At 36.7% G+C, this 17,297-nt stretch overlaps 1 protein-coding gene across 7 annotated transcripts in view; it reads right to left on the bottom strand.

The window, feature by feature from the left end:
• LOC149556843 (PROTEIN TARGETING TO STARCH (PTST)) overlaps positions 1–17,297 on the bottom strand; it is a 261,217-nt gene that overhangs the window by 181,450 nt on the left and 62,470 nt on the right. For 3 of the 7 annotated variants that reach the window (XM_089831426.1, XM_089831425.1, XM_089831428.1), the window contains one exon: positions 5,657–5,821. The exons of the other annotated variants lie outside the window; for them this stretch is intronic. The gene's annotated coding sequence lies outside the window, so the exon portion shown is untranslated. The remainder of the gene's footprint in view (positions 1–5,656; positions 5,822–17,297) is intronic. 7 annotated transcript variants of the gene reach the window in all.

Below are 17,297 nucleotides of genomic sequence, written 5' to 3'. Positions count from 1 at the left end.
ATATTGAGTCGCTAGGCAAGACTGATTAAAGCTCTCAAGATAACATTGAAGTCCGATAAGCAAGCAATATTAATATTTGATAGCCCTACATTCATTCACAACATATAACTCCTACAGTAACTCAACGACAACAAAAAATACTCCCGATAAGAAAACTCTTGCAGTACATCCTCTAGTCTTTTCTCTTGCCGTACATTCTTCACCTACTAGACATTGATATGAAGACATTCAATACTTTGACTCACTGTTCGTTCGATAGATGGTTCTATCCGAGTCGAAAAGAAATGCTTTAATTTCACCTGCCTTTTTCTCATTTGTAAACCTAGTTACAAAGTTTGAGACAAATCGGTTTATCATGAATCCTGAACCCCAAAGTTTCTAGATTAAATCCCAATATATTTTCCACAGAATCAGCAAAAATCAATACCATAACTTGCTATTTACTGTATAGTCCCATTCGACTAGATATCACATTCCCACTCAAATATGAAATTTGAAGCAAATAATGTGACCACTAGGTTTTCGAATAAGCTTCATAGGCTGGCAGGAAAACCAGCTCTGATACCACTATAATATCCCTATCCAATATTATCTCATTTTCCCCTTTTTGCAGTATATTTAAAACCGAATATTGCAGATGTATTATGAACACAATCGAAAATAGTAGATAAACCAATCGGCATTTATCCAGCCTCTTAGGAATATAATATTCGGATTCAATTATAAGAACATGCAAATACGAGACAACAATAAAACCAACGGTTCTCCACAAGATAACAATTCGTTATTTCCAAAATAACATTCAAGATGTCGAACATATAACCATGAATTACAAACTGATGAGATGAAAACCAGCAAAACTCTTATAATTCCTTAAACAACGTTATTGCCTTATACAGCAGCAATATAACAACCAGCAACTAAAATGTTATTGTAGTATACAACAGCAATACAATAACCAGCTAACTACGATCCAATCTTATACACAAATTTTACAGTCAGATTGGAAAACAAGAGAACCTATAAGCACAATTGAGACACCTAAAATGATATCTCCACGGAGAATGGCTTTGCGTCCACTGTTTGCCTGCACGAGGGGCTATGTCCTCACACTGGCTAAAAGTTGAAGCTTTCTAAATGACCCTCACAAGAGAGAACTAAAAATCAGAATAATAATTCAAGCATACCCAACAATAAGCCTCTTTCCCCTTTTAATACACAAACCAAGACTCTTCGGCTCCTCTCCGATTTTCGTCTTATTCCCTTGTGGCTCTTCAACTTCCCTAAGGCATTTCGTCTTGTTCCTCCTTGCCACTTTGTCCTTTATATAACATTAAATTGACCTTTTTAATACTTTGAGCCTATGTCTCAGAGTCAATTTAATATTGCATAAAATAAGACTTCAATATTTCTAATGTTCCAAAAGAGAACATTACATTTTATCACGAAGATCTCCTGCCAAGAAGTTCTGAACTTCTCGTGGTCACCAGCAAACTTCTCGCAGGTGGCAGAAATAAAATTGCGATGCCTTGCGAGTTGCTTATTTTATTTGCATCTTACATTTTTTACCATTTGGAGAGGAGAAAGGTTTTAAAGCAAAGAAATGGTGTTTGGCAGCCTTGTACATAAGTTGCTAGTGCATTTGAAGTGGTTTCAAAAAGGATTCAAAGCTCTTTTCAAGCAAATCCGAATTCATCTAGTTGCTATGTTCCCTCAAGTTTCCGAAACGAGGATGGCGGGGGATGGCAGGATGGCAAATTTTTTTTTCAATTTTAGGGACAGGGGGGACAGCTATATATATATAGGGGAATTTTAAAATATACACTAAAATTTGCAAATATACATGTCGTCCATATGAAACTAAGCACAAAGCATGTTATTCAATACTCAATTGTCAATATGCATATCAATATGTGAACAAAAATATTTAAATATAAATTTAGCAATGAACAATATCATAAAAATCTGAAAATCTAATATGCCCAAAGCTATAGGCCCTATTGGTTCCCAAAACTGCAGATTGGAAATCCAAGAGCCTGTCACTTCTCCCCTAGGATTCCGCAATCAATTATGGCCAACGAACGGGAATTCTTCTCGATTCCCCTACACTTCAGGCTCTGCTACACCTATGCGGTAGACCTTCTCCTCGAACCTGGTCAATTGGTTTAGAGCTTTTCTAAAGCAAATTTAAGCTTTGGAGTTCTCTGGCTGACAAGGTCCTCGAACTCAATTAAAATGAAAACTGGATGCTGGATAATGGTTGGATGTTTTATATAATTGAATAATAATTAATTTGATGCTTGTAGGAAGGAAGTCATAGATTTTCTGACTTCAATAAATAAAAGACTAGTGCCTCTGCTAATCTGAGCAATAGAGTCAACTTCAGTGGATTTTCACGTACAACTTTATAATGTTTTATGCACTTATACTGCCAACAACTAAATAATCAAGATGCGACAAATCAAATATTAATGCAATCTTAAGTTAGTCCAAATGGAATTTTAACTCCATTGGTAGGGAGACAAACTGGACATAGATACGAAAACACTTTGATATTTCACTATCTCTGCAATGATCAAATTTAAAATGCTAAATGATCGTGTCCACTTATTCCATTTTTAAATTGTATACAAAATTCTAGAAAATAATTACAAAGGACGATTTGTCTACAATTTAAATCTTGGCCTTTAATAATAAACAAAGAACATTTTATTTCATTATTAAAATAAAATAATAGAATTTATATTAAAAAGTCATAATGAACCCCTTATTCCTCCATACAATAAATAAATATAAAATGCTTCTTCAAAGTGTATGAATGTGAATGTCCAAATATTTTATAAAAGATGTCGAATATGTCTTTTGTATTTTCAAATGATACACCTTTTATATCTTAAATACCATAGGAATGTGACCTTTTAAAACTAAATGTCGTCTCTTCAAAAGTAGATCACATCTCCTTTAATATTAATTATGTTTCTTAAATAATCGATAAATACATCCATTTCCCAAACATTATACTTTGACTAATGTTTTGATATTGTCATCAATTAACTCTTGAATTCTTTCCTAAATATTTCTCTTCTCATGCCGTTACCATAAGTAGAAGACAATCTCCAAATATTTCCTATGTAGATACTAAACTAGTAACAATTCTCAAGTCATCGGGAAATCCAAAGAACGAGTGGATATTGGGCGTCATATTTCTTCTGTCACTTTCTTGCTACATGAGACTCCCGTTTTGATCATACTCCTGATGGCATCCATATCTGACGTGTATGGTCATTGATCCTTCCATTTATCAATTTGTGCCATACAATATTCCCGTCTGCTTGTCGTTATTGGCTCATCTACAATGTTTCTTCAAATTGATGGCTTTGACTATTGTGAAACATTTTTCTTTGCCTGTCTTCCGCAAGTATCGTGCTACACAAGATGTGTTCCTCCAGTCCTTCGAATCTCCTTCGTGGAAGTTCTCTTTCTTGCTCCTGGTGGTCATTTTGCTCTCTTTTACATCTCCACCCTTTCGTGTTGGGTATACCTTCTAATTCAAATCCTTATCATTTTCAAACTAACTTCAACAATGTAATTCTCCTACTCCTGTGATTCGGTTTTATATATGATGATATCCATGGTAGGCTTTGTTGTTGGATTCTATCTATGTGTACCAGGCCTGTGATTGCAACTTACATGTTTTTGGTTATTGATGTTTATTGCATTAATTGGTACCAATTGTCATTGTAACTGCAGACTCCTGTTAGTCTATCTCTGATACAAATGTCTTGGCTCCTCTGACTGAGAAGGTAATAGAGCCAAACTCCTTTGTTGAATCATATAGATATGTAAGTCTTGAATAAGGAGCAACAAAAGTACGAGTCTTAGTCAGGTAGAATGAGATTCTCCATTTACTGAATCTGTATGGTCCTGTTGCCTGCATACAAATGTATCTCCTAAATATTTTGTGTTTCACTGATGCACCAATGAATTTTTGAGTCTTCGAACACTCTAATGTATCAGAAAGAATCCCTCAGTACCTGGTAATTCCAACATATCACCAACCTGTATATTGGCTTTGTGTGCTAGCATTTTTCCAAATTTGTATTCTGTGGTATCCAGGGAAGATCCTTAATTGATTCATAGACAAAAAATGTCATTTTATTGATTCAGCTTCCCCTTTTCAGTTAGAAAATGTCAACTTTGAGGTTTGGGTGTTTTGTAAACTGAAATAAATATGCTTCTACTATAATCCTTTTCTCAAATCAATCTCTATACTTCTTGCTAGTTATTCAACAAGAACTTTATTTATTTATATACAACAGTGTTGATCTGAAAATGCCATTGCCATATTATGTTGATAGGTATGTTTAAATAGACCACCCTATGAATAACATGACTCCTCCGTTGCAATACAAGAATTGCATCTTTTCTAATCCTCCTTTTGACATTAATGCTAACACTTGTGTGATCTGGCTCATTAATTGCAATATTTAATCATGAATTTCCAACAATTGTTTGAGCACAACAGTGGGTAAGATCTGAAAATTCTCTCTTTGGTATGATATTTGGAATTCTAAAATTTGCCAAATTTTAGAGTTCCATCAGGCCCAAAGGCTCGAGGGCTGCCAAAGTATCAATGTATCATCATAATTTTCAAATTCAACATAAAAAACAAAACATAGAAAATGAAGCAGATAGCTGCTCCTTTTCTGCCTCAGCCGCCACGGCATCAAAATCAAAGTCCTCCTCACTCTCATCCTCCATAGGAAGCGTAGTCTCATCTAATGGAACCCCAACCAATCCTGCAATTGTGTCATCCTCATCTATCTGGGCCACATCCTCAGGCTCAACATCCCACCGCAAAGTTGGTGTCTGCCTATACTCTGGAGTCAAACAATCCACAAGGCGAAGAGCATGATGCACTGTCACTAGCTTCTTTGCTCTTTTAGAGGTTAGTCAGTTCCTCTGGATGGAGTGGCTAAATAAATATGTGGACAATTTCCTCTTTACAGCTGAGGAACTAGCAACCTGTGCAAGGAGGCTAGTGGCAAGTGTTTTTAACTCAAGAGTATCTCTCCCATGCCAGGTCCACCATCCAATAGGATCTCTCTGTGTCAAAACAACTCTATCCAACCTTGCTTGTGGCTTACCCAAGTTTGGGCCACGAAGGTTGGTGAAGTCAAGGAACTATGCACGAAGAGTAGAGGCCTCTTGAGTTGAATACATCTTATCAATAGCTCTTGTAAAGCCATCCAATACCTCCGGATAATCACATGGGAAGCTCCTTCCACCCAACTATACATACCATTTGGGATTTAGAATAAAGGTTGTCATATGAAGCGGGGTATTCATCATGTTCCACCTTAGTGTCACAATAGACCTAATATGCTCCTCATAAAACCCCAATGTAGGATCCTTTGCTGCAACAATTCTCTTCATCTTCCCCAACATGTCAATAATCTCATATATCTCTCTGAAACTAGTTACGTTAGTATCAACATATCTAATGACATCTACAATGGGTGCTATGATAGAGAAAATATATCTACAAAATGCAAACAAAAATTAAAATCAGAATTAGAAATTAAAAATTTAAGATTGTTAATATGAAAATTAGCAAGCAAAAGACTGACATTAAATTTAAAAATCAGCAACTTACCTCATTGTGGACCACCAACTCTCATCAAGGATCCTTTGCTTCACCGCTTTTCCTTTGGAGGACTTAGAATTGGACCATCGTCCCCACTCTGGATTCACCACCATCAATTGAAGGGCCTTATACACCTCAATCATCCTCTCCATCAAGATGAAATATGTGCAATATCTATAGAGACAATTAGAAATTAAAATAAAGCTAAACATTAATGATTAAAAACATCACATGTAAGTTTGTAACAACTATAAATATAAATAAACTTAAAGCAAACTATAATTAAACTATAATTACAATTAACATACCTTGTCTCGGTTGGTTTGAGGAACCTATTCTTAGAAAAGGACCTAATTAGAGCAAGTGAAGTCTAAATCCCCTATTAGACCTGGGGACTATAAATTGGTTATATGGCATATCTAAGTGATAAACAAAAATACGTGAAATACCTTACATATCATCTTCGATAAATAAAGAAAAATATCTTTTTCCCTTAGGATAAACTAGATATGGGGATGGCGACATAGCCAAGTGGTGATTGCATATAAACATTTGCACTTCTCTAACTTCTAACACTGCATGTCACCCATTCAATCTTTCCCTATGTCCTTCAATGCATTGTTCAAGGCATGAACACATTTAGGGGTCCAAAACATGTGCCTATGAGCACCCTCTAAGTCTATTATCAAACCATTTGATTTGCACACAGGTGCAGAATATATGATAACCTATACTACACTAGCCGACCCAACCTCCTCTATGGCATCTCTCAAAATGGTGAACTGGAATTTTGCATCCTTCTTCTTTCCTGAGCAATCTACGGCTTTTAAAAAGTAAGAGCCAACAGGGGATGTGATAATGATATTGATGAGTGACCGATGTCTAACATCGGTGCACCTATCGATCACAATAGAGCAGCTCATCCTAACCCAAGTGCGTTTCATATCCTCAAACAACAAAACAACCCTTGAGTACTCTTCTTCTAGGATGGTGGTTCGTAGCTTATGTTCACCAAAGGATATAAATGAGGTATTCATATTCAATATATCTTTCACTATTTGTTTAAAATAAGTGGAACAGGCTGCATGATATAGGATACCATTACCAACAAAGAATCTATCAATGCATGCCTCACTTTTCCTTTGCTTGTGCATTAAACATACTTTCCACCGAGCCCTTCTCACCACTACTCATCTTTCTCTTCCCTCTAGACTCAGTAGGGTTGCCACTAGCACCAATGGCGAATGACATATGCCTAGATGATTGTGACGGAATAGATGGCGATGTCACTGTCAAATTTTGCCCCTCCATTTCAGCATCTAAGTGCATTCTTTGGCATTATAATCTTTGTTCATCAATCAAGTTAGGATAAGCTTTGACTCTATGACATGCAACACCCAAAAAGTGTGACTTCACCCTTGTATAGCTGCCCCTAAAATCATCAAGACAAACATGGCAATCCCACACCCTAGTCCCTCCTGAATTCTTTTTATTTTTTGGCCTAGGTGTGACATATTGGAGAAGTTTTTTCTTATTGAAAGCGCCCTTTGCAAAATCCTTCATATGGTGGAAGAGCATTTAAACAAATCAAATTTAAGATCAGCTCTTTTCCTAGTCTCACTACTAGCAACATCACCCCCAACCACATTTTTTTTGTCATCGACTCATCACCACTACTACTAGTACTCCCACTGCTGCTCATTGTGCTTTGTTTTGAGATCTAAATATGTAATGTAAATATGAGCTGAAACAATGAAAAAAATTTAAAAATCAGATTTTTCAAGCTGCAAATCTATTTTTAAAATGAAAAATGGAAGCATAAAGAGTTTCATACTTGGTGCACAAAATGGAAGCTCAAACCCCCGCTCAAGCTCTTAGAAGCCAAAAAATCACCTCCGCTTCTTGCCAAATGAAAACCCCAACCAACTACAACACACTCCAACTTCATTAACAAAACCAAAAAAATGACAAAATAACCAAAATGTGGTCTCTTTTAACCTTTTGGGGCATTTGAAGGTGTGGGGCCCACCTGGGCGACCAAGTTGGAAGCCTTAACTTTTGGTTTTTTTTGTTCACTTTTTTTTGGGCATGCAAAAAATTGGGGACGGTCAATCGTCCCTAATATGGTCGAAGGACGTCTAGACATCACTTTTTCCTACCAGGCACGACAAGTCGTCGCCCTTTTTACCCAGACGTCCCCTGCCAATTTGGTCATTTCGGGGACGGCTGGGGGACGTCCCATACCTATCCCCCCATCTTGGAAACTCTGGGTTATTTTGCCGATGACACATCCCCAAGGTACATAATCTAGTTGTGAGCATAATCGGAGCTTATACGAAGCCATTCATATAAAGAAGATGAAAAGATTGGCACAGAAACACCTAATTGGCCTTGTCTTTGTGCAATATAACCTTATGTTGCACATAAGAAAGGTATAGTCAACACCAGTTGAACCACTTGATCTAGATGACATAGATCCTTATGGTGATTAGACATCATAGAGGACTGTTGGGAAGGAGAAAAGGAAGATGTAGACTAGTTTCATATTGTACTTGACATTTGTATTTGCTTATCTTTTTCAAAAGACACTTTACTATTTTTAGTTTTCTTCAAAGTCCAAAGTCTTTGACTATTTCTGCCAGCCATCGGCATTTCACATGAGGATGCAATTTTGTTACATACTACAGTTTTATATATCTAGATCAATTTGTTTGGTTTGTTTACTCATTTATTGACTTTTTAGATGCATCTCTTTATTGGATTTTGCAAACAAAATGCATTTTTAATCAAATTTAAGTCAGTTTTTTTATTCCCAATATTTTCCAGATAAGTTACCGATTTATCTCCAATATTTGCTAAGAAAACTTTTTTTGCTTTGCCGATAAGTAGCAGATAATAAGATTTTGAACTATGATTTCATTAATGAAGTTGTTGGTTTGAGTGATAATACTTATGGTGGTGCTGAAATTTCAGAGTTGCCCTTAATGTATGCTGACTGTTTCTATCAATTATCTAGAGACATATCACCAAGTCTTCATGAGGATTTTATTTTAATTTTTTATACATAATCCAGCTATCCATGGTTTATATTCTTGGTCTGATGTTATATTTTCAGATTTGGCTCAGTTTTAGAAGATAGTGAGTTACAGGTTGATTTGTGGAGATACCCCATCTTGAGGCACACACCTTATGAGTTGGTTACCCTTCCAGTATAGGGGCACAGTATCAATAGCATCATCTCTTGTATTGTTGGTTGGACTTATGATAGTGGTACTTAGTGGACATATGAGTCAAACTTCATGCATTCTCAGACTGTTGGTTGGGAACTTGGGTGATATGTTTGTTTAGTCGGCTGATCCAAGATGATAAATTGTCAGACACCCATTACTCCTCTTGGGTCCCTATTGATATGATGGTTTGGGATCCAGGTGTTGATCGGATGTATGCGTGGCATTTTGAGGATTTTGTTGTGATACTACACAGCTTGAAATTTGATGTAGTTATGATCAGAGTCGCGTAGCCTATGAATGCATTGATACTTCACAAATTGACATGGGATCTGGGAATCATAATGATAGTTAGGTTGCATTCTTATTTTTGGTACTACAGCATGGTAGGTCTTGACTTCAGAGTTACCCATACAGCCCATAGAATTGCTAGCAGATGAATATGAGATCCCGGTATTGGTTTATGACCTCATGATTGCTTGAGGGCAAGCAATCTGAAGGAGCAAGGACTATAATGTCACCTTTATCTAGGACATTAGAAAGATTAATAGGCAAACCCAATTTATACTAATATTGACTATTGAGGATTTAATACATAATTATTAGTCAATTTAATATTAATAGAGGGATTAGTAAGAGAAGAATTCGCAAAAGGACAAGGACGGGATTAGGGAAGCTCAAAAGTCACAGATTGGGTCCTTAAAAAATGGAGTTCATTTTAGACATTGGAGTTGTTTCAGATTTTCTCTTTGAGAAAAAGGAAGTTTTGTCTTTCAATTTCCAGAACCTAAGGATGAAAACCTTCAGGATCTTCTCATCGGATTGGAGGCCAAAATGTTTCAGCATTGGTGGTGAATTCACATCAATGTTCACATTGGGTTTACATGTTCTTCTCACTGTATTCCGGTCTGACTATTATTATTGTTTGTAAGATTGGATTTCTATGCATGTTATTGTATTGTTGTTTTATAATGCAATTATGTATTTTGAGGCCCTATTTGAGTATTTTACTGGATATTTGCTAGTTAAGTTGCATTCAACATCTACATATATTCTAAAAATTACAATGAAAGAAAAATTGGTAAAAATATCCATTCAAGATAATACATCTTATGGCCTGACCAAGCCTCTTCAGAAGTTTGCTTCTTGATAGCCACTATAGGGGAGCAATTGAGAATGCACAAATTTTATCTAAGGTCTCATGCAAACATTTTAGATGGCTCCAAATATTTGCAGTTGTTTTACTACAAAAAACCTATGGGAGCAGATCATACTTGACCAAAAATTTGATGAGCATAACAGCTTCTCAACTTTGCTCATCAAATTTATCCTTTTCTTTGTCTACTTCCTCGAGAGACAATTAGTCTTGCCCAACACAATTTTGTCAAGACAATGATATTCAAAAATCATCATCATACACTGCTTCCAGGTATTATAATTTATGTTGTTGAATTTCTAACCCCCTCAAGTAGGATATTTGTCAGAAATGTTGTTTTAGAAAATTGAGGTCAAAGGTGGTTGACCAAATAGTTGCACGAAAGTCAATGTAGAGTATATTCAACATGTTAAATCACTTGCTGAAGAAGACTGAGGAAGAAACCAAGAACAGATTTTGAGATTGAACAAGAGATTTTTGGGCACAGATCCCAATGCAACAAAATTTGGAAGGCCCAAAAAAATTCCAAACACCCAAAAAGGCTCTCAAAAAAACCACAGTGTTAATGTGATAGCATTTGTCAGATTGATTTATGATATAACTTATAACGATTACACCTACATGTATATATATGTGTCTGTGTGTGTATTAATATGAACATTCATTATAATCCAAATTTGCTTAATCAATATTTATCTTATCCACTATGATTAATTAAGGCATGTTTTGTTAAGGCTCATTGCTCTTCATAAGCAACCGATTGTGATTGAGATTATGCTAAGTTACTAATTCAGGTTCGGGGACGGATTCATGGGTTCGAGCAAACAAAATTTCCCCATTTGGGTTTTTGATTGTGTGTGTATCCATATATATACACAAGAGAAACATGCATAGTTGCGAAACAAAGTGATTTCACAGTATGAATAATTGTTGCCTGCTCATTAATCTATCTTCATGATTGTAAAGAAAATCATACATTGAATTACAAAATTGCAAAACATAAACTAATTCATCAAATAATAAAGTTTGAAACGTAATGATAGATGACAAGTATTTAGTAGTTTATCAATGATCATAGTATCAAATGCCCTTCAAGGGTCAAATGGATCATCAAAAAATTGAGGGATCAATGGCTTCATCCCCAGTTGCAACTTTAGATCCTCGTCATTGGAACCCAAACTGGTTCCACTAGTCCCATATGTTGCTATACCATCATCCTCCTCAACACGAGAGATTGGATGAGTGAAATATTTTTTATTAAGTTCCTTTTAGGGTTACATAAAAAAAAATTTAAAAACACTCTTTAAAGTTGTTTTGTTTCACATTTTGGACCCTACTACCCCGGGAGCTCTCGGATTCTTTGTGGGTTTGCCCGAGTTCACTCCAGCAAGGACCTAGGCGAACCCACACTAAAATAAGAACCCTACCCGGACCCACAATGAACTTGGACACAAATCCGGACCTGCGTAGACATGGACCCAAATCCAAGCAACAGAGGATGAATCCGGCTTCTTAGGGATTATGTTGAATGGAGTCTGATTAATAAACCACGTAGGGTCATGACACTATGTGGCATATGCCACACAGGGTTACACCCCTATGTGGATTGACCTTTCAAACTCTATATATAGCATGTGCCTGTAGTTGGAAAAGCATTGAAAAAAAAACTTCTATGATTACCTTTGCAACCATGTCTACTTTTTTATATCACCTTTGATATAGCGATTTCATTTCTAAGTTAATAATCAATATTTACCAATCGAACAGTGGAATATAATTAATCTGAAAAAATTAGCCAGAGATTTTATACATATTAGAATTTTTATTTTTTTTATAGGTAAACGGTCGAAGATTAGATTCATTATTGTTATTTGTTGTAATTAATTATTTTAATGTGTTAAGCGAACTCAAACCCAAGACCTCCCACATAAGAGGCTCACAAGTTACCATTGTGTTGTAGGCTCTTGCCTATACATATTAGAATTATATTTCTTATCAAGTCTACAAACAAATAATATCAGAGCTATTTTGTATTATATCTAAGCTATTCCTTCACATAGTATCAAAGCCTAACTCATAGAGTGCAAATAAATTATTATTCAATCACAGACTTAATTCAAAAGAAAAATCATGGTGAACAGTGTCAAGCTTGAGGACAGACTTGAAGGTGCATCAAACTTTGTATCATGGAGAATAAGGATAATGATAATGCTCCAAGAACTTGAATTGGAATTGTATGTGGAAGAAAAGAAAACAATGCCTGAAAATGATCTAAACAAAACAATATGGAAAAGACATAACAATAAGGCCATGAAAATCATTATTGATGTTGTTAAGGATCATATCCTTCCACATATATCAAAATTAACAACTGCCTATGAGATGTTCATAACTCTTCAAAATACATATGAGATCACTAATACAAGCAGGCTACTTACATTGAAACAGCAACTCTTGCATATCAAGATGAACAAAGGAGAAACAATTACATCTTATTTTATGAGAATCTCATAATTGAAAGATCAACTTTCAACTATTGGAAATAATGTGGATGATTTGGAGTTATCCTTAATAGCTCTTAAAGGGTTACCTACTACCTAGGAATCCTTCATTCAAGGTGTTAGTGCAAGGCCTACTTTACCAAAATTTGACCAGCTTAAGAATAACTCCACTCAAGAAGAATCCAAACTAATTACGAGAGGGATCAGTCTAAATAACGAGGGAGAAATTCAAGCCCTTAATGTAAAATAAATAAATAAAGGAAAGAAAAAGAACTTCAAACTGAAAAGAGGAAAGAATAATCAAAACTACAAAAACAAAGATTTGTCTAAAGTTCAATGCTACAAATGTATAAAAACCCTATGTTCACTCCTGCAAGTCTTAGTTGGCCAATGGACGAATTTCTTCCTTTTTCGTTTTTCTAAATATATTTTTTTTTTTTTGTGTTTTCTAAGATTATATAAAGAATACAAGGAAATACTATGATTAAAGAACAACTCCAAAATTACTTTGAATTTATTGATTAAGTAAAGGCAAGATTTTGATCAATTTCATGAACCAAATTTGCAAGATTTTAATGGACAAGGAAACCTGATTGCTGTAAACAATCGCAGGTATTGCCAGTTTGAGAGAGGCATCCAAACTGCCCCAATTGTGGCTCCACATACAACGTCAGCTAATTCTAGCCTCAAACGCAGTTCCCAAGCTCAAAACGTCCAATGCCAAACAGCCAATTTCGACTCCAATTAATACCAGCAGCTAGAATGATTGACATTTGATGCCAATCTGATTGCATAGGTTGTTCCTGTTGATTGCAGGGTGTGGATGTAGCGCCTTGCTAGCCGTATGCAATTGCAATCGCCCAAACCTCTTGTGATGTTATTTGATGTCCAAGCTGTAATCTAATGCCTCACGTGCTTCCAGAATTGCAGCCGCAACTAGTACTATTGCAAATTGAATTCCCTTCAATTGCTGAACAATATAACTCAGTAGCAATCGATTTGCCTTCAGAATGACAGTCTCCTTAATCACAGAAGTTACAGTAAGAGATTACAACAACTGTTCACCTCAGCACAATTGTTAATGAGAAACTTAGAATATCTTCAAACTCTCAGCCAGATGAAAATGAGCAAGGAAAATATATAATTCAAGATGCTTTTCTCTTCAAAATGAAGTCACATTTATAAGACTTTGTGCAACCTGGCTTCACCTTGACACTTCTCACTTAAACATTGCTTTATAATATAAAATCCAATTACTTTATAATATAAAGCACCATAATTAATTACCAATGCATTAAATAATCATTAATTCTCAATATAATTGCAATAAATATGACTTTACCAAATCAATTCGTCAAGAGCCCAAAAGCAAAATGATAAGTGACCAATATTGTTAGAACCGCCTTGACCAAAATAGAAACTGGTCAAAAGTGACTTACTAAAAATAGTAAGTCCAAAAATAGCAAGTCCATATCAAAGACCCCCAAAACCAAAAGTCAACTCACGGGGGTCGCACTAATGAGCTGACAAAAACCAAACTCCAGGAACCTGCTAAATCAAGGACATTACAGTCCTCCCTCCCCAAGATTGTTTGTTCTCAAGCAATCACAATCCAGGATGTTGTAGAATATCCTCAGGCTCCCAAGTGGCATCATCATTTGGAAGATTCTTCCACTTAACAAAAAACTCACGAATAGTCCTCCGTCGCAACCGCCTTTCTCTAGTATCAAGAATCAACCCCAATCTTCCTTCATCATCCAATGGAGGCAATACAAGAGAAGGTATCACATGATGACCCAAAGCCCCCTTGAGACAGGAAACATGAAACACAATATGAACTTTGCTATCATCAGGCAATTGCAACTCATATGCCACCTCACCAACCCGTCGCACAATCCGAAAGCGACCATAATAATGTGGCTTAAGTTTCTCAGCACCACTCTTTTTGATCGAAGATTGCCGATAAAGCTGCAACATCAGATAAACCATGTCACCCACCTAAAATGTCCGAACTATTCTTCGCTGATCAGCATACTGCTTTTGTTGATTTTGAGCTCTTTGTATGATATCTCTCAATGATCTAACTACATCTTGGCTACTCTGCAACATATCTCCTGCACTTGGCAGCCTACTATCACCACATAATAAATCCATGAAACTGGGTGGATCGTACCCATACAAAGCCCTGAAATGTGACATCTGCATAGTCATGTGATGAGTAGAACTATAGATCCACTTTACCCATGCCTTTTATTAAAAAGAGACATAATTCCGCAGATAACCTTCAACCCACTTGTTCACTATTTTTGTTTGTTCATTCATTTGCAGATGCTAGCTAGTGCTAGGGGTCAACTCAGTCCCATATAATCTAAAAATCTCCTGCCAAAAATGACTCATGAATCTGCTGTCACAGTCACGATGGTTTTAGGTAAACCATGGAACCTGAAGATCTCTCTAAAAAATAATTCAGCAACTACACAGCTGAATAGGTAGTGGTAATAGGGAAGAAATGAGCATACTTCATGAGCCTATCTACCACCACATATATACAATCCCGTCCTTGAGCTTTGGACAAGCCCACAATGAAGTCCATAGAAATTCCCTCCCACTTCCCTTCAGGGATAGGAAGTGGCTGTAATAAACCCACAAGATATGTGTGTTCATGTTTGTTCTGCTAACAAACTGAACACTCTCAAACATAGTGATGAATATCAGCCTTCAACCCTTTCCATGTAAATCTCTCCCGAATTTGTCTATAAGTTTTGAAAAACCTAGGGTGACCAGCCATAGGAGAATCATGGAACACTCGCAGGATAATCTCACGCACATCTGACTCTGGAATCAAATATATCCTCCCTTTGTAGATAATCAACTCCCCTGAAAGCAAATATCTATCATCCTGAATACTGCCATCTACAATACTTGAGGCCCACTGATCCCTGGCATATTCCGCAAGAATTAAGTGTCTGCAATCCTCTACGATATTGGAAACTATACAAAAATGAGGTCTCTTAGAAAGGGCATCTGCAACAACTATTTGGGTTCCCTTGATATAAGAGATATCAAAATCATAAGACTGTAGCTTGCTAACCCACTTCTGCTGCCTCTCATTTAAATCCCTGTGCCCTAGGAAATGTCTAAGGCTATTATGATTAGTTTGAATGCAAAACTTGTTGCCCACTATATACTGCCTGAACTTGGCCAAAGCGTGCATGATAGCCAACATCTCTTTATCATAAACACTGAAAGATCTCTCAGGACCCCGCAACTTCCTACTCTTAAAGACTATGGGATGTCGATCTCGGAAAAAAACTACACCAATACCTTCTCCAAAAGCGTCACAATGCAAATCAAAGGGCCTAGAAAAATCAAGTAAAGCCAATACCGGACATGATGTCATGATAATTTTAAACTTCTCAAAACATTCTTGTGCCTGAACCGACCACTGGAAAGCACCCTTACGTGTCAGATCTGAAGGGAAGCGGCATGTCATGAGAAACCAGCCACAAACCTATGGTAAAAAGCACAAGGACCAATAAATCCTCTTAACTGTGTTAGGGTCTCTGGTGTAGGCCACTCCACAATAGCATAGATCTTCTCTGGGTCCATGCGAACTCCATCAGCACTGATAATATGTCCCAGATAAAGTAACTTTGTCATACCAAGAGCACACTTGGACTCTTTGGTATACAAGGAAGCCTGATCCAATATACCCAAAACTGTATCCAAATGAACAACATGATCATCCCAAGTCTTGCTATAAATCAGAATGTCATTAAAGAAGACCAGCACAAACCTGCGAAATTGACTGTGGATCACCCTATTCATAGTAGATTGAAAAGTGGCAGGAGCATTGGTAAGACCAAAAGGCATGACCAAAAACTCAAAATGCCCACAATGACACCTGAATGTTGTCTTTTCTATGTCCTGCTCTCTAACCCAGATTTGATGATAGCTAGACCTCAAATCAATCTTCGAAAAATACTTTGCCCCATGCAATTCCTCAATGAGCTCATCAATTCGTGGAATGGGATACCAGTTTTTAATGGTCCACTTATTCAACATCCAATAATCAATGCACATCCGGAGGGTGCCATCCTTCTTCACTAGAACAATTGAAGAAGCAAATGGGCACTTGGCCTAATATGCCCCTAATCAAGTAGATCCTGTATGGTCTTCTCAATCTCATCTTTGAGCCTCTTTGGATGGCGATAAGGAGTAATCATAATAGGCTTAGTGCCCTCCTCCAACTCAATAATATGCTCAATCCCACGATCCAATGGCCTACCAAGGGGTAAATCATTAAACACTTTAGACTGTTTAATTCTCAATTGTTTGATATCTGGAAGATATTCTGCCTCCTCAACATTCTTTTGAGTAGGCATAATCCTGCAATCCACTGCCCGATCAATAATATCCTCATGATGAACCAAATGTTGCATACGCCTAAGGGAGATCTACTTCAGCTCATCATTACGGATTACTTTAAGAACTTGGGGCTGCCCGTCCTTAATGGACCTCATCTCCATCTTCTTTGTACTCAAGTAGATATCCTTAAGTGTGTGCAACCAAGCCATACCAAGAACTATATATGTTCCCCCCATGTCTACCACATAAAAATTTGCAGTGAAAGCATATGTATTAACTTTCACAAGAAGATCTGAAATCAACTTGTTACACTTCAAGGTGTAACCAACAACTACCTGTACCTGTAGGCCCTAAAAATCCTCGGTCTGCAACCTCTCTTGGTAACCAAACATGCATCA

Source organism: Cupressus sempervirens, chromosome 5 (genome assembly GCF_028749045.1).
Source record: "Cupressus sempervirens isolate cs-2001-9-10 chromosome 5, ASM2874904v1, whole genome shotgun sequence".
Lineage (NCBI taxonomy): Eukaryota > Viridiplantae > Streptophyta > Pinopsida > Cupressales > Cupressaceae > Cupressus > Cupressus sempervirens.
Note: the sequence above shows the minus strand (reverse complement) of the source record. Positions and strands in the feature narration are given on the sequence as shown.